Source organism: Manis pentadactyla, chromosome X (assembly GCF_030020395.1).
Source record: "Manis pentadactyla isolate mManPen7 chromosome X, mManPen7.hap1, whole genome shotgun sequence".
Lineage (NCBI taxonomy): Eukaryota > Metazoa > Chordata > Mammalia > Pholidota > Manidae > Manis > Manis pentadactyla.
The window spans coordinates 116,627,829-116,650,492 of record NC_080038.1 but is presented as its reverse complement, the minus strand read 5'-3'; positions in this window follow the sequence as shown (position 1 = coordinate 116,650,492).

The window sequence follows — 22,664 nt, the reverse complement described above, 5'->3', positions numbered from 1 at the left end:
CCATCATCACAGACTCCTAATATCTTTCTTCTACCTCTCCAATCCATCTTTTATTCTGTCACCAAAGTTATCTTTCTAAACTGCAAACAGATCATGTGTTGCCCCTGCTAAAAGCCCCCAATACCGTCCGGAAGGCTGAAAACAAAGCACAAAGTGTTTTTGTGACTTGGTCCCTGTCTACATCTCCGAGGCACTAGTTTAACACCTCTCAAACTTGATCCTACAGTAATACAGAGCTGGTTTTAGTTGGTCCTCTTCATACGGCCTGCTGGTTCATGACTCTGTGCCTTTGCTCATGGTGTCCCCTCTGCCTTGCATGACTATGCCCCTTCTTTGCCTGGCTAATTCTGAGGCTTCAGCTGGAATGCATGGGATAATTGCGCTCTCTCTCTCTGAGTTTATTTTATCCTCTAGGAGGTAAGGCTATGATTCTCCATATGGTAGTCTTAGGTTTCCCAGCAGTGAGAAAGAGTAAGCCCCAAAGTGCAAGCACTTTCAAGATTTTGCTTGCATCACACTGGCTAAAGCAAAGCACATGCCTAAGCCCAAAGTCAATATAGGGAAAGATTAACCAAGGGCATGTATACAGAGAAGTGTTGTTCATTGGAGGTGATTAATGCAACAGTATAGAATACCTGCTGGTCCCTATGACTCATGTTCCTCTTATATGCAAAATACACTTACCTCTCTCAAGATCCCAAAAGTTTCATCCAATTGTAATGTCAGCTCAAAGTGCAGGATTTTGTTATCTACAATCATATCCAGAGGTAACTTCTTATTTCAGAGAACTATGAACTATAAAACAGTTTTCGTTAATTATCTATTGCTATGTAACAAGTGACCCCTACACTTAGTGGTATACAACAATACAAAATCGTTTATTACCTCTTGGCCTCTATTTCAGACAGGGCATCAGAGGGTACAGCTTGTCTCTGTTCCATGATGTCTAGGGCTTCTATTGGAAGACTTGAAGGTGGAGGCTGGAATCATCTTCAGGTTTTGTTCACTCACATGTGTGACAATTGATGCTAGCTGTTGGCTAAGAGCCTATCTGGGGTTGTCAGGCAGAACACCCACACTTGGTCTCTCCATATTGACTGGGCTTCCTCACAACATAGTATCTGCATTCCAAGGGGAAGGCGAGAGAGAGAGAGAAATAAAAAGAGGGAGTGTGTAGGGCAAAGGAAGGGCAGGGATGGGAAGGGAGGGTAGGGAGCAAAGAGAGAGCCAGGTGAAAGCTATGTTGCCTCTTATGACATAGCTTCAGAAGTATGCAGCATCACTTTTATCACATTTCATTTGTTGAGGCAGTTACAACAGCCCACCCAGTTTCAAGGGGGAAGGAACATAGGAGCCACTATCTTGAGAGAGAGCTGACCATGTCACATTGTGGGAATAGCATGTGGGATGATCTATATGTTGGTATGGCCACCTTTGGAAAAATATGATCTGCCAGACTAGTTATCTGCATAGGCCCCCAACATATAATGGTGATGCAAGGACAATATAATGGCAATAAACACTCCCATTTGAAAAGAGAGGTACAAAGGAGTCCCTGGCCTACAACAATTCTGGAATCCATTTGGGCACATGTTACCGTGTCCCTTTATTCTTGGAGAAGAGAAATCCTTCATTAGATCCTGATTCCACTCTCTGGGAGAGGTTTCCTAGGCCACTGTTATCTATAGCTGTTATTTCTGTCCTCTGGCCTCTTGACTTTGTCCCATGGGTCATACTTTTATATAAGAAATGGCCTGTGTTTGCTGGTTAGTCTCTTTCTCAGCCTTCTCCGTGACCACAGAAATCTGGGGGCCCAGGAGAAATCTGCAAACTGGGCCATCTCCGTCCCTCTTAGATCCATTTGAACGTGTTTTGTTAGTTTAGCTCCCTTAAAAACCTTGTGGGTTTCATATGAACCTCACTTGAATCCACTCCATTGGTTGGAAGTTATACCCACAACACATTTTGAGACACGTTTCCTCTACTTTAGGTAGCATGTCAAGGGCTGTGGGACAATGCCCTTTGTCTATCTGAAAGGGTCTATTAGGCACAAACTCACCTCTTTCTGGGGTCTTCACAACGGATCTTACAGTTGCACTCTTAATCTTTGCTGTCTTACTAAACTAGAGTTGTGAAGCACTTTTATTTTCTGATTCACATAATCCTGGCTTTTCTATATTTCCTCTAAAATTCTGCTTGCAAATTCTGCTAAGCTCACCTCTCTCTTTCTGCACATTATGATGTTCAGCTAAAAGTCAAATTACACTACCAATATTTTGCATGACCAAACATTTTCCTTAGCCAGATACACAAATTCATACTTTGCTGCCGGTGAGTTTTGCTAATTGTTTTGCTACGACACGACATGGGATACCATTTTTCCAACCTTCTATTGCAGTTTCCTCACCCCTTTTACAGCCACTATTATAGTTTGTTCACCCATTTCCCAGCCTTCACTAACAGTTTTCTTGCTGCTTTTCTAGTGCCCACCCACCACTCAGTCACAAAGCAAATATATCTGTTTTTGTTTGTTTGTTTACAATAGTATCTTACTTCCAAGTACCAATTTCATTGGTTTAAGATGTTTTTGTTTATGTATGTGGGGCCTTAGCTCTGAAGGTTGGAATAGCTGGAATGTCTGGACCCCTCTTTCCACATATTCTCTTGCCGTCCTTCAGGGTTCATCCAGGAAAACAGAGCCACTATGTTTTATGTAATAAAGACTTTAAAAAATAGGCATTGGACCAGACTTACATAACTTTGGAAGGAGTTGGAGGGTCAGAAGATCCCAGAAAGTCACTAAGCCACCATGTGAAGCACTGGCATAGGTGGGCAAACAGGAGCTTTCAGGGACATCTGAGAAGTGAAGCATGTTTAGTTAGTGAAGTAGGACAGTGAAGGGGGAATTGGTGGAGAGATCTTAGGAAAGCTCGAGCTACTGTTCCTGTGGGCTCACAGCTAAGAATATGTAGGTGGTCCTAGTGGAACCTATAAACAAATCAACAAGGAATCCTAAAAGCATGTCCAAGTAATCCACAGAAAGGCAAAAGAGAGAAAGTAACAAGAAACAACAGAAACAGAGCTCCAAAATACATGAAGCAAAATCTGATAGACATGAGACAAACAATAGATACATCCACAATTGCATGTGGGGAGTTCAACACTCCTTTCTCAGTAATTGACAGACAATCAGTAAAGGGCATAGAACTGAACTACACTATCAACCAGCTTAACTCAACTGCCTTTTGCACAACACTCCACCTGACAGCAGCAAAATACATATTCTTTTCAAGTGCCATGGAATACAGGCAAATATAGACCATGTTCTGGGCCATAAAATGAATTTTAACAGGTTCACCAACATTTCAGTGATAAAGGTATGATCTTGGATGATATTATTAGTTGAACTGCATTCTTCCAAAAGGTATGTTGGATGTCCTAACCCCCAGTACCTTAGAATGTAGCAGAATGTGGAAATAGGGTTGTTGCAGATGTACTTAGTCAAGGTGAGATAATACTGGAGCTGGTTTGATGTAATGAATCAGAACTCAGGGGGAGAGGGGAAGCCATCCGTATTTATGAGCAGCCCATTCTGGAGTGTCAAAGCCCAAGCAGATCAGTGAGGCTGTTTACGTGGAAGGGTGGTCTGGTATGGGGATTAAGAGCACGAGTAGGATGAGAGGGCTAGTGATGTAGAGAACGGCATAGATGTCATTCTTTCTTAGTTTTCTAGGTCTGATGTGACAAGGTACCACAAACTGCATGGCTTAAGACAACAGAAATTTATTGTCTCACAGTCTTGGAGGCTATAAATCTGAGATTGAGGAGTTGGCAGGGCCATGCTCCTTCTGAAATCTGTAGAGGAGTCCTTCCTTGACTCTGCCCAGGCAATTTTGGTGCTTCTTGGCTGGTGGCTGCATGATTCCAATCTTTGTTTTCATTGCTGTATTGAATTCTCCTGACATGTCTCTGTCTTCACATGGTCATCCTCTTATAAAGACACCATTCATATTGAATTAGAGGCCTACTCTATAACAGCATGACCTCACTTGGCTATATCTAAATAAGGTAACATTGTGAGGAACTGGGGCTGAGCATTTAATATACCGTTTTCTGGGGACACAAATCGACCATTGACAGTCTGCCCCTTGGTTCCCCCTCACTGATGTTCTTCCCACATACAAAAATGCATTCACCCATTCCAATAGTCACTAAAGTCTTAATTTATTTTAGCAGCAACTCTAAGTCCAACATCTCATCTAAATATCACCTAAATTAGGTATGGCCCATCCAGGGGCAAAAATCCTCTCCAGCTGTGGAACTGTGAAACCTTGAAAACAAGTTATCTGCTTCTAAGATACAGTGGTGAGACAGGCATAGGATAAGTATTTCCATTCCAAAGGGAGAAACTTGAAGGAAAAAAGATGTCATTGGCTTAAAGCACTTTGCAACACAACAGGAAAATCCCATTAGGATTTATGGCTTTAGAATAATTTTCTGTGGCTCAATTCATTGGGCCCACCTCCTCAGTCTTGCGTGTTGGCCTGCTCACTACCTAGAAAGAGGAGATGGAGGGGAGGAAAAAGATGGAGTAGGAAGGCAAGGCAGAATCCTCCTCCCCTCCACACACAAAGGCAACAACTACAGCAAATACAACTAATGACCTGAAAGACCTCAGAACAGACCACCTACACCCGGTGAAGAAGAGAAGAGCACACAGAGAAGGGTACAGTGCCAGAATCACAATCAATCTCCACAATTAGTCAGGAGCCCAGCCCTTCCCCCATCCTAGCCCAAAGGTGGGAAGAAGAGGAGTGGAGCAGGGAGAGGATAGGCCCTCAGGAACTCTGCACACCTGTCCCTGGAGATCTGCTCCAGGTATGTTAGTCCACATTGCATTGGGTTTTGGTGAGTAGCAGGGCTGGACACCAGGGACAGTTGGAGCCCTCTGGGAGGCTGAGACTCCAGCCACTTGTGGAGGACAGGCGCACTCTGGCAGTCCCTCGGAGAGCCAAAACATTAGCAGCTGTTTGAAAGATTTGCCATCAGTGGAAGGAGTACCAGAGAGGTGAGGGTTGGACAGAGCTCCCTCCACAGGAGAAAGGGCAGGTGGATCACACCTTCCCAGCCTCCCTGGGACTAACAGTTCTGGCACTTGCGGGGGCCCCAAATGCTCCATCCCCCTCACTGGCAGGTCAGCCCTGAGGTGCTTCCCTGTGCACCTGCCTGGGTCAGCATCAGACTTTGCTGCCTGGCAGGCATAGGGAGGACGCTTTCCCAGATTTCTACGCCCTATCCCAGCCTAATGGGGAGGCACCTGTGGGAGCCAGCTCTGAGTGCTCCTTCCTCCTTGAGGAAGGTCCAGGGTGGTGCTGCTTACCCCTCCGCAACCACATTCCCCAGAGCTGCATGACCACTCCATGCACCCTGGTAGGCCAGGGATGGCACCATCTCTTCAGGGCAGGCAGAGGCCATCCCACCCTCAACAATGCAAGCAGAAGCACTGTTGCTCTGTTCACAAAAGGCTGGCTGAGGTGAACTGCCACCTACAGCTGGCTGATCTGCCACTGCTGGCAGACAGAAACACCATCAAGCGATCAGCAGACTTCTCAGCAGAAACTTTACAGGCTAGAAGGCATGAAATATTTAATGTATTGAAACAGCGGGACCTTCAACCAAGAATCCTCTACTCAGAAGATTATCATTCAGATTTGAAGGAGAAATTTATTATTTCCTAGATAAATGAAGGCTGATGGAATTTACAACCACTAATCAGGCATTACAGGATATGTTATAGATTCTGTAGATGGAAGTGTTCTTAAGGCTAAGTATTTTTCATTAGTGAAAATAAACCCAGAGTAAAGGTAGTTGCAGGTAAGAAATTAAAGCAAAACAAAACAAACCAAAGTAGTAAAACCAACTATACACAAAATCAGTTAAGGGACGCACACAAAAATGCAGATTATGACATCTATTACATAAAGAGTGGAGGAGGAAGATGAAAAATAAGGAAGTACTTTTAGATTCTGTTGGAAATAGAACAAGCATCAGCTTAATATAGACTGTTATATGAACCTTATGGTTCCATGAACCTTATGGTAACCAGAAACTTAGAGACTATAATAAATACACAAAAAATTCGAAAAGAGACATCCAACCACAACACTAAAGAAACCATCAAATCACAAGAGAAAAGTATAAGAAAGGAAGAAAGGAACAGAGAGGAACTATAAAAACAACCAGAAAACAATTAATGAAATGACGATGAGTACATACCTATCAACAATTACCTTAAATGTAAATGGACTGAATGCACTAATCAAACCACACAGGGGGGAAGAATGTATAAAGAAACAAGACCCACCTATATGCTGCCTACAAGAGACTAATTTCCGACCCAAAGACGTACATAGACTGAATGTGAGGGGATGGACAAAGATATTTCATGTAAATAATAGGGGGAAAAAAAGCAGTAGTTGTAGTATTTATATCAGACAACATAGACTTCAAAACAAGGTAATGAGACAAAGAAGGGCATTACATAATGATTAAAGGGTCAGTCCAACAAGAGGATATAGCATTATAACTATCTGTGCATCCAACATAGCAGAACCTAAATATGTAAAACAAATACTTACAGAATTAAAGGGGGAAATGTACTGGAACTCATTTATATTAGGATACTTTAACACACCACTTACATCAATAGACAGATCAACCAGACAGAAAATAAATAAGGAAACAAAAGCACCGAACACAGCACATTACATCTGATGGAATTAGCAGGTATCTACAGAGCATTCCACACAAAAGCAGCAGGATACATATTTTTCTCAAGTGTACACAGAACATTTTCCAGAACAGATCACATACTAGACCACAAAAACATCAGTGAATTAAAAAAGACTGAAATTGTATCAAGCAGCTTTTCAGATCACAATGGTATGAAACTAGAAATAAGTTACACAAAGAAAAGAAAAAAGCCCCTAAACATATGAGGCTAAACAACATGCTTCTAAATAATCAATGAATCAATGAACAAACCAAAGAAGAAATCAAGCAATACATGGAGACAAATGAAAACAAAAATAAAATAATCCAAAATATGTGGGATGCTGCAAAAGCAAGTCTAAGAGGGATGTAAATAGCAATATAGGCCTACCTCAAGAAACAAGAATAATCCCAAAATAAACGTACTAAACTCACAGTTTAAGAGCTAGTAGAAGAACAAAGGAAACCAACAGTTTGTAGGAGGGACGTAATAAAGATCAAAACAGAAATAAATAAAATAGAGAAGGATACAACAAGAGAAAAAAAGCAATGTAACCAAGAGCAGGTTTTTGATAAAATAAATGTAATAAACAAGCCCCTAACCCAACTTATCAAGAAAAGAAAAGTACACAAATAAACAAAATCAGAAACAAAAAGGAATAGTCACAACAGATAGCACAAAATACAAAGAATTATTAGAGAATTCTATGAAAAATCATATGCCTATAAATTGGACAACCTAGATGAAATGGACAACTTGCTAGAAAAATACAACCTTCCAAGATTGACCCAAGGAGAAACGGAAAATCTGAACAAACCAATTACCAGTAATGAAATTTAATTTGAAATAAAGAAACTCCAAACAAACAAGCAGCCATAACCAGATGGCTTCACAGCTCAATTCTACCAAACATTTAAAGAATAGCTAATGCCCATCCTTCTTAAAGTACTCCAAAAAGTAGAAGAGGAGGGAATACTTCCAAGCTCATTCTATGAAGCTGGCATCGCTCTAATACCAAAAGCACACAAAGATACTATTAAAAAGGAAAATTTTAGGCTTATATTCCTGATCAACATAGATACAAAAATCCTCAACAAAATATTAGCAAGCCAAATTCAAAAACACATCAACAGAATCATCCATCACAACGAAGTGAGATTTATTCCAGGTATGCAAGGATGGCACAATATTCATAAATCAAACAATGTCATACATCATATTAACAAAAAGAAGGATAAAAACTACATGATCATCTAAATATATTCTAAAAAACAATTGACAAAATTCTACATCCATTTATGATAAAAACTCCCCCCAAAATGGGTACAGAGGATACACACCTCAACATAATAAAGGCCATATATGACCAACCCACAGCTAACATCATACTCAATGGGAAAAACTGAAAACTTTTCCTATATGATCAGGAATAAGGCAAGGATGTCCACTCTCACCACTTTTATTCAACATAGTACTGGAGGTCCTAGCCACAGCAATCAGACAAGATAAAGAGGTAAAATGCACGCAAATTGGTACGGAAGTAGTTAAACTGTCACTATTTGCAGATTACATGATGTTATGTATAGAAAACCCTAAAGATTTCACCGAAAAACTGTTAAAACTAAAAACTGGATTCAGGAAAGTTGCAGGATACAGAATCAATATTCAGAAATCTGGTGCATTCCTATATACTAACAGTGAACTAGCAGAAAGAGGAATCAAGAAAACAATTCCATTTGCAATTGCATCAAAAAGTATAAAATACCTAGGGAGAAACCTGAGCAAGGAGATGAACAACCTCTATTCTGAAAACTGTAAGACACTCATGAGAGAAACTAAAGAAGATAGAAATAAATGCTCATGGATAGGAAGAATTAATATTGTCAAAATGGCCATCCTGACCAAAGGAATTTACAGATTCAGTGCAAGCCCTATCAAAATACCAATGGTATTTTTCAATGAACTTGAGAGAATATTCCTAAAATTCATTTGGAAAAGCATCCTGTGAAAGAAGAAAAAAGCTCGGGGATTGTGCTCCCTCACTTTAAGCTGTACTACAAAGCTACAGTGATCAAAACAGTCTGGCACTGGCACAAGAACAGACCCATAGATCAATGGAACAAAATAGAGAGGCCAGATATATTCCCACACATGTGATCAATAAATATATGATAAGGAAGCCATAAATATGCAATGGGGAAAAGACAGCTTCTTCAATAACTGTTGCTGGGAAAACTGGACAATTACATGTAAGAGAATGAAACTGGATTACTCTCTAATCCCATACACAAGTGTAAACTCAAAATGAATTTAAGACCAAAATGACAGACATTTTGTTCATTTTGTTTTATTTTGTTCATTTTATTTTATTTTGTTTTCAATAAAATCTCTTGAACATAAGCATAAGCAAATTTTTTCTGGATACATCTCCTAGGGCAAGGGAAACAAAACAAAAATGAACAAGTGGGATTATATCAAACCAAATAATTGTTTACAGCAAAGGACACCATCAGCATAACAAAAAGGCAACCTATAGTATGGGAGAATGTATTCATAAACTATTTGTCTGATGAGGGGTTAACATCCAAAATATATAAAGAACTCATATGCATCAGCACCAAACAAACAAGCAAACAAACATATAACCCAATTAAAAAATGGGCAGACCACCTCAACAGACATTTGTCCAAAGAAAAAATAAGGTGGTGAACAGGCACATGAAAGGATGTTCCACAGTGCTAATCATCAGGGAATTGCAAATCAAACCATGATGAGCTATCACCTCACACAAGTTAGAATGGCCACTATCCAAAAGACAAGAAATAAAAAGTGTTGGTGAGAATTTGGAGAAGAGGGAACCCTCCTACACTGTTGGTAGGAATGTAAACTGGTTCAGCCACTGTGGAAAGCAATATGGAGGTTCCTCAGAAAACTAAAAATAGAAATACCATTTGACCCAGAATTCCACTCCTAGAAATTTACCCAAAGAATACAAGTTCTCAGATTCAAAAAGACATATGCACTCCTATGTTTATTGCAGGACTATTTACAATAGCCAAGATATGGGAACAACCTAAGTGTCCATCAGTCGATGAATGGATAAAGAAGGGGTGGTACATGTACACAATGGAATATTATTCAGCTGTAAAAAATAAATCCTGGCATTTGCAACAACATGGGTGGACCTGGAAGGCATTATGCTAAGTGAAATAAGCCAGGCAGAGAAAGACAAATGCCATATGATTTCACTTATTTATGGAAACAAAATAAAATAAAATGAACAAAATAGCAGTAGACTCATAGACACTGAGAAGTGACTGGTGGTTGCTATAGGGGAGTGGTTGGGGTGAGTGGGTAGGGAGGTTGAGGGAAATAAAAGGGCACAAAAATTCTCAATCATAATGTAGGTTGGTCAAGGGGATGGTAGTACAGCATGGAGAATACAGCCAATGATTCTGTAACGTCTTCCAGTGTTGACAGATAGTAACCGCACAAGTACGGGTGAGGATTTAGTAATGTGTTTATCTGTTGAACCATTCTGTTGTATACTTGAAACCAATATAAGTTTGTATATCAATGATACCTCAAGGAAAAAAAGGAAAGATGGCCTGGTCCTCTGGCCCTGGGTGGCCCTCAACCCTGGACAACATCCCAGCCCCCTGAGGTCTGGGTAGAGGTCCTTCCACCTGAGCCCTTTTCTGTAAGTTTCAAAATAGAAAATAATAAAAATACTCTGAAGCAAATATGGCAAAATGTTGTAATTCTAGAGACCTGGGAGGCATATTCACAGGTGTTTACTAGAATATCTCCAGTTTTCTACCTCACTATATAATTCTAAAATATAAATATTCAAAAATGGTAAGTAATGCATGCTTATTATAGAAAAGAAAGTGAATCACTCATAAAGTCATTGCCCAAAGACACTGTTAACACTGGGTATATTTCCTCTATGTTGAAAAAAGAGAATTATAGTAGTAAACTGAATTTGATGTTATAAGCTTTTGAAGGGTGGGTGATTTTTTTAAAGTTAAAATCAGATAGGTCATTTTCCTTTTTTTCAGCTTTAGAGGAAAAGTTGAAATTGCTCAAGTTAGAGTGTTAGACTTCAGGTGCCCGTTCACTTGCAAGTCATGGCTGGAGTCACTAGAGGGCGCACTTCAATCAAAGACCGTAGAAAGCTCTGACTATAAAATATCCTAACATTTTTTGAAATCTAAGAAACAAAAATTCAAATAAACGTCCGTACATCTTTTAAGACACCAGCATTGTATCCTGGTACCCTCTTTATTTATCTTATGTCTTCTTACTTTACTTTAGAATGAGAAAATGTGGGGTCTACTGTTGTCAACATCATGGTTGTCAAAATGCTCTTTTCTATTTAAGTCCAATTCTCCCTCTTTGCTCTAGGTGGTAGCACAGACCATCTTGGAATCTGTAGGCTCTCTCTTCAGTTTTCTCTACCATATCAGGGGTCCTGTCTAGATATGTCACCCTGAATGATTTTTATTTTTATCAATGAAAAATTTTCTTTGGTGAGTTTGATGTCTTTTTTCCTTTTTTTGAAAGACAAATTAATTCCAATATCAGGGTGTATGGGAGGGGGCAGGAGCTGGGTTTATTTGAAGAGGTTCTGGGCTGGCAGTACTTGCTAGGTTAACTTTGGCCATGAAGCAAGGCCACTGCCAGACCCAAGACTGGGCCAGGTCACTGTTGCTGTGATAAACACATCATTGAGACATAGGGTATCAGCAGTGAGAGACACCTAAACAAACATTTTCCTATCTGTGTTTGGTGAAATTCTAGGGTTCCTCAAATATTTGATGTGAATTTCATTAAGAAGTGTTTAAACCCAAACTTGTTCTAAAGGAAAATATGTCTATTCAAATGCCAGGCTAGCTCATTCTGGGGTATACCAGAATAAGACACCAATGATTACTGTTGGTATGTCAGTTGCCATATTTACACTTCTTTAAATTTAGTTGATTAATCATAATGATAAATGCTGAGATTTACTGAATGCTTACTACGTGGCAATCATAGTAAGTCGTCCTGCATGAATCATCTGATTTAATAGTGTGGTTAACACTGTTATTTTCAGTGTGGTTAACACTGTTATTTTCTCACTTTACATATGAGGGGATTATTTTTTGAGGTTTTAATGTTAAAATTAGATAAATCATTTTCCTTTTCTCACCTTTAAGTGAGCTGATCACTTAACTTAGGTCTATTAGATTTACCGGTTCCTCAAGCCAAACACCTTGGAGTCATCTTTGATTCATGTGTTTATCTTAGGCCTCACTGTTTATTCATCAGCAAAGCTTTTCAGCTCTAACTTCAACATATATTCATAATAAAATCACTTCTCACTACTCATATCATTTAACCATTAAGCTATTTGGCCTTCCCAAATAGGTAGTTCGTAACACTATTCTCCTCCACCCTGACTGCCCTCAGCTTCGGTTCTGGTCTGCATGCACCTGCTTATGTAAAATTGTATAAGAAAGTGAGCCCCAAATCACATATGGGCCACACAGCTTAAAGCCAGGCAAGCCTATGGGAATTTGCCCTGGGTGCGTGCTCCTGTCACAACAGAGAACGTAGAGGGAAGAAACCTGAAGGGAGCCTGTGTGGGAGTTTGGGGGACAGCAAAGTGGGCCAGTGCACCTGGAATAGAGTGAATGATGGGGAGAGTAATGGAAGGTGCCAGATTAATAAGAAAAAAACAGACTTTATAGGGACTTATAGACCTTTGCAAGGCTTTTACTCTGAATGAAAAGTGGTGCCATTGCAGTGTTTTGAACAGATAAGAGGCATGATCTGACTCAAAGATTTAACAGTATCTTTCCAGTTGCTATGGTGAAACTAGACAGTGGGTAGTCAAGGACAGAAACAAGGAAACCAGTTAAGTGGCATATTCGTTTCTAGGACCACAGCAAAGTCCCACGGACTGGGTGACTAAAACAAAGGAAATGTGTTGTCTCACAGATCTGGAAGCTAGAAGTCTGAAGCCCCAGTGTCATCAGGGCCATGCTCCCTCTGAGTCGCTGAGTTAGACTCCTTCCTTGCCTCTTGCTAGCTTCTGGTGGTGGCTGTTGATCCTTGGAATTCCTCGGCTTGCAGCTGTAGCACTTCAATCTGTGTCTCTGTTGTCATCCAGTTTTCTCCCTGTGTCTCTGTCTTCACATGTCCATCTGCTCCCTGTCTCTCTGTCCTCTTCTTATAAGGACACCAGTCATGTTGGATTAGGGGCCTGTCCTACTCTGGTATGACATCATCTTGACTTATCTAATTACATCTGCAATGACTCTATTTCCAACTAGCGTCCCATTCTGAGATACTGGGGGTTAGAACTTCAACATATGTTTTCCTCGGACATATTTAACCCATGGCAGAAGGATATTGCAGTAATCCAGGGACAAGATAAGAGAAGCTTGGGACAGAATGGCAGCAATCTGGTAGTAAGAATTGATCTTGTTATGAATATACACTGAAGGTAGAGCCAGAAAGCTTTCCTAGTGAGTAGAGAATGAGGCCTACCATGCCTATTAGACATTCAAGTGAACATTTCCAATAAGTAGGCGGTTAGCTATATGAACCAGGAATTCAGGAAAGAGTTCAGAGCTCGAGACAAAAATTTGGGAGTGACTCGTAGGGAGTGTGATTGCCTGTGCACAATTTGAGGTTGTACAGCTTAAAACGAAACTTGATCCAGTTAAGATCAGTTGCTGAGATGCAGATGTAGAGAAGATGGAGAGTCGAATTTAACCTTGGTTCAGGTTTTTCCAGGTAAGTTTGATTGTGGGAGAGGGACTTGGGGAGTTGACGATGGATGCCAAAGAGTGGTTTTAATAATAAACCATGGAATCTCAGTTGGATAAATATGGGAATGAGGATATGAGGGAGGTAATGGAGAGCAAAAGAATGGTTAGGGATGGGAGGATTGTTGAAGTGGAGGTATTAGAGTTAGGAAGAAAGAGAAGAGAGTGGGGTGTTTAAAACTGAGATATTTTAGGTGGAGAGGTAATTTGTTATGATAAGGTCTAGAAAGTAAGTGTGGGTATTGGTGGTTGATGTTGGTAACAGGACAAGATCTTTGGAGTAAAAGCAACTGAGGGGTCAGAGTATTACATGGATTGTTTACAATGTAGACAATGTATTATGCAGACTCCATATAGATACTGACATCTCCAAGAATGGTTACATGACAGCTGTGAAGAGACAGTGATTCATGAGCTAAAATCTTCAATGAATAAGGGAGATTGAACACAAGGGGGGTAGATGATTGCAATAAGGTGTAGTCGGTGATATAGTCTGACAGCACAGTGAAAGGAGTTGGGCCAGAAGGTTTAGGGAGGGCCCACTGACAGAGAATGCCAGGGAGGAGCAAGAACACATACCCTACCTCTGGGCCCAGTGGTACATTGGTTATGAGAAAAAATAGCCACCACTTGAGAGGGGTGTGCAGGAAGCAGTGCCCTCAGAGGGGAGCCAAGGTTTTGACAAAGAGAGAAGTTCAAGGGAAATTTTGGAGAAGTTGAGGATATCAGGATATTGCAGAGAGCAGGATAGAAGGGTTTGGGAGGTTTGGGGAGGGGTGGCAGATTGGGTAAGATTAGGGGATGTAGGAACTCATTTCTGTGTGAAAAAGAATGTGAATGATAGTGGATGATCTAGGTGATTTGAACATTTTGTAAGGACTGAAGTAAATAGGCATTAAGAGCCTGATGGGTTGGATGATCTATTGACTATTGACTTGGGGGTAGATGGTCAGTTTGAAATACAGCATCTTTTTGGACCTGGTGTCTTATGTAGTGCACAGCACATTGATAACAGGGATTATAGGGAGAGGTGGAGTGGTGGTCTCACTAGGAGCATGCAAACCACTGGGCCCCTTCTTCATCTCCAGAGAAGTGTCAAGTCTGAAAGAAGCTTGATCGTATCAGGAGGGTTGGCAGCCCTCTGGGCCTCCCCTTTAATCTTCTTGGGTAATTGTAATACTTCTTTTGTTTCCTTTATTTTCATAGGCTGCTCATCACTTTAAAATAGTACAATGGTGTCTGTTTTTGTAAAAGTGATAAATTATTATAAAATATTCAAATAATTGAGAAAATGAAAAGAAATGGAAAAGAACTCCACAAATAACCATCATTAGCACCACGTGAACATCTCAGACACTATATGAATTTGTACATTTGTACAATTTTTTGTACATTTGTACTATTTTACAAGATCTGGTTTTCTTTCAAGTAATACGGGGCCATTGTTATAAACAGTTTGCATTCTGTAGATTTATTCTAATCCTCTCACTTGACAAATGAGAGCATCAAATTCCAGAGATGGCAAAAGACGTGTCCAGGGTCACTTACCAGTCAGTTAGGGCTAAGTCTCTTGGCTCTCTAGTTCAGTGTTGTTTCTTTTCATTAAACCATACTCTTTTCCTCTTACCATCTACATGGCATAGCCCATGCTCTTTCACCATATAGATCTCTGAGTGGCTCACTTTGTCTTTGGGTTTGAACATTCATTCATTTAGTCGTTCAACAAATGTTTACTGAACACCTACTGCATGCCAGACAGAAATGCTAGTCATTGGGGTTGTAGCGGTGGACAAAGCAGACAAAATCTCTGACCTCGTGAAGCTTACATTCTACAGAATGCACAGAAAGTTTATGCTTCACTTGTCAACTTGCTCCATTCAGGCCAAGACTCATAACTATGATTTGTTTTAACCTCAAATCCCTCAATGATGATGCGAAAATGAAACAGAAATTGTTAGACAAAATCATAGTGCTAGTCCAGGAGTACCAAATGAATACATGCAAGTAATAGATATTAACACAGTTCATGAGGTCTATAGCACTTCTTTGTAACTATGATTCCTCTTAATGTAGTTGAAAAGTTTGATTTAAAAATTCCATAGTGTTACATATATATGAAAATGCCTATAGTCAGCCGTTTAAAATTTATAAATGTATACAATATGTAAGGAAGCAAAAATCCTTCTCTCTGATCCTATAGTACAGAAGTAACAATTCTAAACACTTTAATGTGAGTCACCACCAACTTTTTTCTAAGTTTATATGTATTTTAGTTTTTGTTTTAATAACAAAAATATTCCATAATTACTATAAAAACCTTCAATACAGAAAGACCTATATTGTATAAACTGTGACATTTCCGTGCATCATCACCCCCAATCCCAGTCTTCATGGGTAACTATTAACATATTGATGTATATTTGTTGTGAATACTTTCAGATCTTTTTTTATTCATTTACAAACAAATGCTTGTGTGCACACTCATGTACATGCACACAGGTAAACAAAAGGGGCTATTTAAGTATTTTGTTTTAAGCCAGCAGTGGTTGGAAGTTTAAAGTTCAGTGGTTGAGGGCTCATTCCTCTGCTTTTCATTTCCTACAAGGAGAACAATGCAGCCATATGCCAGGCCCTCTCTGGATTTAGTACTCAATGCTTAGAATGTGAGCAGATGCTGAAAGCTATTAATGAAGCCCTTGAAGGGAGGGCTATTTGTATGTATTGTAGACACAAGGCCAAAGTTGAATATAGTGGCCAACTGAGCAGCTGGCAAGGGGGAAGGAAAATGAAGAGCATGCCAACATGGGTTGCAAGTTGATGGGCCATGGGAACCACATCATCTGGAGAAGTGTCCCCAAATTCCTGTAATTCTGGAAATGGAAGCAATACATAGAGCCTTATAGCCTTTTAACCTCAATTGTTAAATTATTGTGTTGCAAAACAAACAAAAAATACCCTATATGGTCTAAATAAGATTAGTTTGTATCATGCCTAAAATTGAGTTATTTCCAGATTTTCATCTTTAAAATTTCATAGATTCTAAGAATAAGCCTCAGTAATGTATGTTTGGTTAATGCCAACTCTATAAGCTCTTTAATGTGAACTCACTATTCCTCATTCCCAAACACCACATGTATTCTTCTTTCAGTTTAGGCACACCGCCACAGCTGCACAAGACACAATGCTGATCTCTATCAGGCCAACAATCAGGTATTTGTCTTCTAATCAGATTTCACAAGAAACCTGAGTGAAGTCGTTATATCAAGACATGAAATAACCTTTTCTAATTTAAAAGGACTAACAGGGAATGGTCTCTGTGACAGGTGTAAAATTCCATTCCTTCCAGAAAATTCTTCTGATTGAAAATAAAATTTCATTTAAAGAAAAGGTTTACCTTGATTTATGAATATTGCTCAGGCACAACATATAAAGGCAATGGCTTTCCATGTAGCAGTTCAAGGCCTTGATATTCTGATCACTAATATTAATTGTTCACTTACAAATTATAAATATTCTCCTGTTTTCATTCTCGATCACTGAATTGCAAGAACACGTGAGTTCTAGTGCTTAGAGAGTCCCAGGGAGTCTTAGAATCCATCACAGTATTAGGCTTTCTCAGAGAGGTAAAGCAGGTAAGTGACCAAAGCCTTGAATTGAAAATAAGAGATTGGGAAAAATCATTCTATTTCCACTGCCACAGAGATGAATCAAGAGCAAAAAGGAGAAGGTATTTTTTTTTATCACAGTGCAAAGATAAGAAACCTTTGACCTATCATTTAGATGTGACTCTGGGCTTAACTTACTACGACTTGAAGCAGTTCCTGAGTTCTTACCCTTTTCCCCCTACACTGACTCACACACATACAACAGACAATTTCTTTAAGATGAGTCCAACATGCATGTTGTGTGAATTCGAAGGGGACCTCTGGGTGTTAAAAGGCAAGCCCGATACTCTGAATGGCCTTTGAGATGGAGAGATGCTACTGCCTGCTTTTTATCTTTCTTTTTTTCCATCTCTTTCTTCTTTGTTTCTCTCCTCCTCTCCTGGCTTGATTTCATTTCCTCTTCCTTTCTTCCTGGAGAAGGAGTGCCAGGGATGGGCTTCACAGAGGCCATGAACTCCCTGAAATTCCAGTAAAGAGAAGGATCTGTAGGTTGTGCAGGCTTCTCAGAATTGCCCAGACCCAGAACCCTAAAAGGCTGCTTCCTCTCTCTGATCTGCCTCCCATCTAATCCAAGGTCTCTAGCTGTGCACATTTAGACCCTCTCCTTTGAAAGCTCCCCTTTTTTTGAGCTTTTTTTCCCTTCAGTTCCTATCTCCCATACTTAGACATAAAATGGAAGCAAAGTTTCCTTTATTCACTTTTATTTATTGAACAGAGTTTTACCTTTTATTGTAAAAGCAAGTGAATGGGATTTCTGGGATTTCTTGCCCATAAAACTTAACCTACTTAATTTTTTTTCACATATTTCTTTACCCCTTTTGGGACAGTTTTTTTAATAGAAAAAAAGATTGCCTGTCTCTTCTGCGGGGGCTTCATTTTATGGACCTGTTGAGAAATAGTACTCACACTAAGAACTAGCAATTATTGAGCTTACTCTGTTCCAGGGACTTAACATACATTATCTACTTAATGATAGTACCCACCCCACAGGGTTGATGTGGAGATTGAGCAAGCTCATGTATATGAGCACTTTAGTGCAGTGTGAGCTGTCAATAAAAGTAAGGTATTGTTACTGTTATTGTTACGACTATACTAATATTGAATTAATGGAATAAGACACATCCCACGGCCTTGAGAAAGCAAGTATAGGCTCTAATAACCAAAATTTTTGCTAGATAGAGCAAGAGAGCTGGGAATAGGATAGTACAATGTTCTTGGGGTATGGCAGAGGAACAGTGGTCTGGAAACAACAGAGGAATAAGGAATAGGCTGACAATTATCCCCACTCCCATGCCTGGGGATAAGATGTGGCTACTTTCAAAGATGGTCTCTAGCAAGGCTGACGCTTGTAGGGAACAAGAGCACATCCAGATTTGGGTTTACATCCAAGCTGTGTCTTTTACTAGCTGTATGAACTTGGATGGATTACTTAACTCTTCAGAGTCTCAGTTTCCTCATCTGTAGAATGGGGGAGCTAATATACAGCTTAGTTCAGATGGTTATGTGGGAACACACATGAGATAATATGAGACATAATGCCTTCCACTTAGTAAATGCTATTATTATTATCCTTCTAACCTCTCTGGAAAGTAGGCATGATTACCCCTCTTTTAAAGTTGAGATAACCGAGACATAGAGGGTATAAATAGCTCGTCCAAGGTACAATTAATACTCACAAGGCTAGAATTTGAACGGATATTGATTTGCCCCACAGCCTGTGATCTTTCTACCATTCCATGATCTTTCTCAGAAATATTGTTCTTATTCCAGAAATGAGAAACACAAGGTCGGCTATCACCTTCAAATACTAACAGTAACAAGCCCCAAATGTGCTTCTTAGCCCTTGAGCTACCCGGGCTGTTCATCGCACTTGCTTTCAACTCCAGGGAAAAGGAGCTATTGGTTACCTATGGCTTGGTGGAGCTGTTGTTTTTTCTTCTACAAAGTCTGCTTCCCCTTCTCACTAAATTAGTGTTATTTCCATGAAACAAAGGTGTTGCTGATGTTTCAGTCTTTTCATCTCCCACTGAGCATCCACTTTCTGGCAGCCTTTTATTTCCAGGTAGATTTCTGCTGCCCCAAACACAGAGGCCTCAGGTCTTACGATTTTCCACAACCTCCATATCTCTGTGAGAATGATGCTGGTGCTGGGCTTGGGTTACACAGGAAATTCTCGACATCACATTTTCCAAAGACCTACATGCTTTTCTCATCCTTTGCATGATGCCACACTCACACCTCTGGCTTCAGTTTTTTGGCATATGGCATTTCTGGCTCTGGCATCTGGTAATCTCTGCAGCTTTGGTGTTGCTTCTTTTTCTGAAATAGCATGCCCTTTTAGCTATTGCTCACATATGACCTGTTTAGTACTGCTGGCGTATGGCGTTCCTAGAACCTCACTGTCTTCCCAGCAGAGGGGTAAAAAAGGGCACATTCCTCTTGATGAACTTGGGGAAAGCAAGAATACTGTAGGATTAATGTATCAGGGAAATTATTAGAATCGTGAATGCAAGTCATTAATTGCACATCTGAATTTATTTGACACAAAATTATTGAATGCACATTATGAAGAAAGCATTGTGCTGAATACTGCAGGAATACAAAGATATGATCTCTTTCCTTATAAAGTATATGAGTTAATGGAGGACTAAAATTGCCTGTGGAGAGTTTGAAGTTCCACAAGGAAAATGCAAAAAAAAAAAAAAATTCTGTAAGGATCCAGTGTCTGTAGGACTAGAGAAAGGTTCACAAAGGAACTGATATCTGATGTGGCTCTGGCCCAAAAAAAGTGCTCAAGCAATGTTTATAAAGTTGGGGTTAGTTAGATAAAATATGAAAAAGGGCATCATAAGTGAAGGGAATGGTGTGAGCAATATTTGTGGAGGCAAGGACAGTCACAATGTTAGGAGGGCTCTTATTTTAAAAAGGCAACTAGTGTTGGCAAGGATGTCGAAAATTGGAAACCTTGCACACTGTGGGTGGGAGTGTGAAATGGTGCAGCCACTATGGAAACCAGTATGGAGTTTCCTCAAGAAATTTAAAATAGAACTACCATATGGTCCAGCAATCCCACTTCTGCATATTTGTCTAAAATAATTGAAATTAGGATCTTAAAGAAATACCTGTACCCCCCATGTTCATTGCAGTGCTAGTCACAATAGCCAAGAAGTGGAGCAGCAACCTAAAGGCCCATCAGCAGATGAATGGATAAAGCAAATGTGTTATATACATAAATGGAATACTATTCAGCCTTTAAAAAGAAGGAAATTATGTGATGTGTGACAACACAGATGACCACTGAGGACATTGTACTAAGTAGAATAGGCCAGTCACAGAAAGACAAATACTGCAAGATTCCCTTATTTGAAGTATTTAAAATAGTTAATTCATAGAATCAGATAGTGGAATGGTGGTTGCTAGGGGCTGGGGAGAGGAGGAAATAGGAGTTACTAATCAATAGGCATAAAGTCTTAATTAAGCCAGGTGAATAAGCTCTGGAGATCTCTTGTACAACATTTATAACTGTCAACACTGTATTGTACACTTAAAATTTGTTAAGAAGATAGCTGTCATGTTAAACGTACTTACCACAATAAAATAAAATAAAAAAGAATGGTTACAATGTGTACTGGAAACAGAAAGTGGTTTAAACTAGAGTAAAAGGTACATGTCAGGGAAGAGTGTGGAGTGAGTCTGGAAGGGAGGATGACAGCCTGCAATGCCAGGCTAAGGAGCTTGCCCTTTACTTAGCAGGCATTTATGGTGCCACTGAAGATCTTTGAGCACCAGAATAATGGAATAGATAAATTTCCTACGAGCTCTGATGAGGTGGCAAATGTGTTTTTAACAACAGCTGGAGAGAGGTCAAGAGAATGAGCATGAAGAAAGAGACACTATATTTGGTGATCAGGATGCATGCAGGACGTCCCTAAAGGATACTTTTGGTTGAATGGTGGGGGCAGAAGCCAGATTTCAAAGATATAAAGGGATGAGTGTGTTAGTGGAAGGAAGGTGAGCAAGCCTTAGCAATTTGAAGGTCCAGGAGCATGAAGGGAAGGTTTGTGGAGTCAATTATCTTTAAAAGCCTAGAGGAAGGGGCCTGTGGAAAGGGAGACATTGGAAATGTGGGAGAGATTGGCTAATTCACACAAAGAGGTCATGGAGGGCGAGGGCTGAGATGGGAATTAGTGGAAGGGTTTTCCTTAGAAAGGAGGTTTGTTCTCTTTTTCAGATATGGAACTAAAGGAAGAGAGATGAAAGGAAGTGTTTTGGGGAAGAGAATGAGCCACAAGAAAAGGAAGGAGTAACTAAAGTTTGTTGCAAGCCTTGCTCTCTTGGCAGAATGCTGAGAACACACTTCTCAAAGCCTGCCCATCACTCTGGCTGCTTCCAAAAGATTTATGGCCCTACTGATTTTCTTCAGCTTCAGTCAGAAACCACCTGACAGTTGCAGTTGGCTCAGCCCTTCTTGCAGTGAATTGATACCATTTCTGGTGGGCTTCAAAGACAGTATAAATGGCTCTCCCCTGAGAGCAGGCTATGCTCAGCATCTAGGCTATGCTCAGCCTCATTACACAACCAATTAAACCACTATCACTTGAAAGGAATCAATGGCAGTTCAAGTTCTGCTTGAGTAGATTTGGCTTTTCCATGTTCACACATATTACAGTCTTGCAGTCAAGGAGTTCCCAACCATTGCAAGGGGAACCTGTTATCACGACCTTAGAAACAGTAGATTCTTTCACTTTCTCTAAGGGGGAGTCCCAGAAGATCTTACTCCTTAGATGGTAGGCAAGGTCCCTGTAATCTTTCTGAATAGAAAGGAGTCTAAGCAGTTCTTTAAACAGCGGGAAGCTCAAGCTTTTTGCTCTGTTGCACCCACCTAGACACAGACCTGTTAGGTCCTCTGTGTCTGTCTTTCCTGGGGCTTCCTAGGTGAGGTCCCTGGGTGTTGAGCACAGTAGGCCAAAGTCTGGCTTTTCCCCATAGAAAAGCTATAACTCTCTTGCAAATATATCTTTCAGAAACAAACGTAGCTTGTTCCAGTGAATAAACTGGGAAGTGTCCCAACAGAAGGACTGGAGTTGGGTGGGTGGCAGAGGGACGTGTGCCAGTTACGTCACAGCAGCGGGGGTGGTCACACTGGTCCTTTTGCTTTCCACAGGAGGATGTTGACTTTCTGAATCCAACACACTTTCCCATCTACTTAACTGTGTTATTTAAATAAATTGCTTTGCTCTTGAGGGACCTTGTACTCTTTGGCTCAGTGAGAAACTGGTAGATTGGAGTCAAAAGGAGCTGTCAGTGTGGAATCTAATAGTTTCCGTGTGGGAATATTAGGGGTCAGCTGCAACCTCACATTAGTTAGCACATCTTGTCGTTAGATGACATGGATATTACTATCAAGAG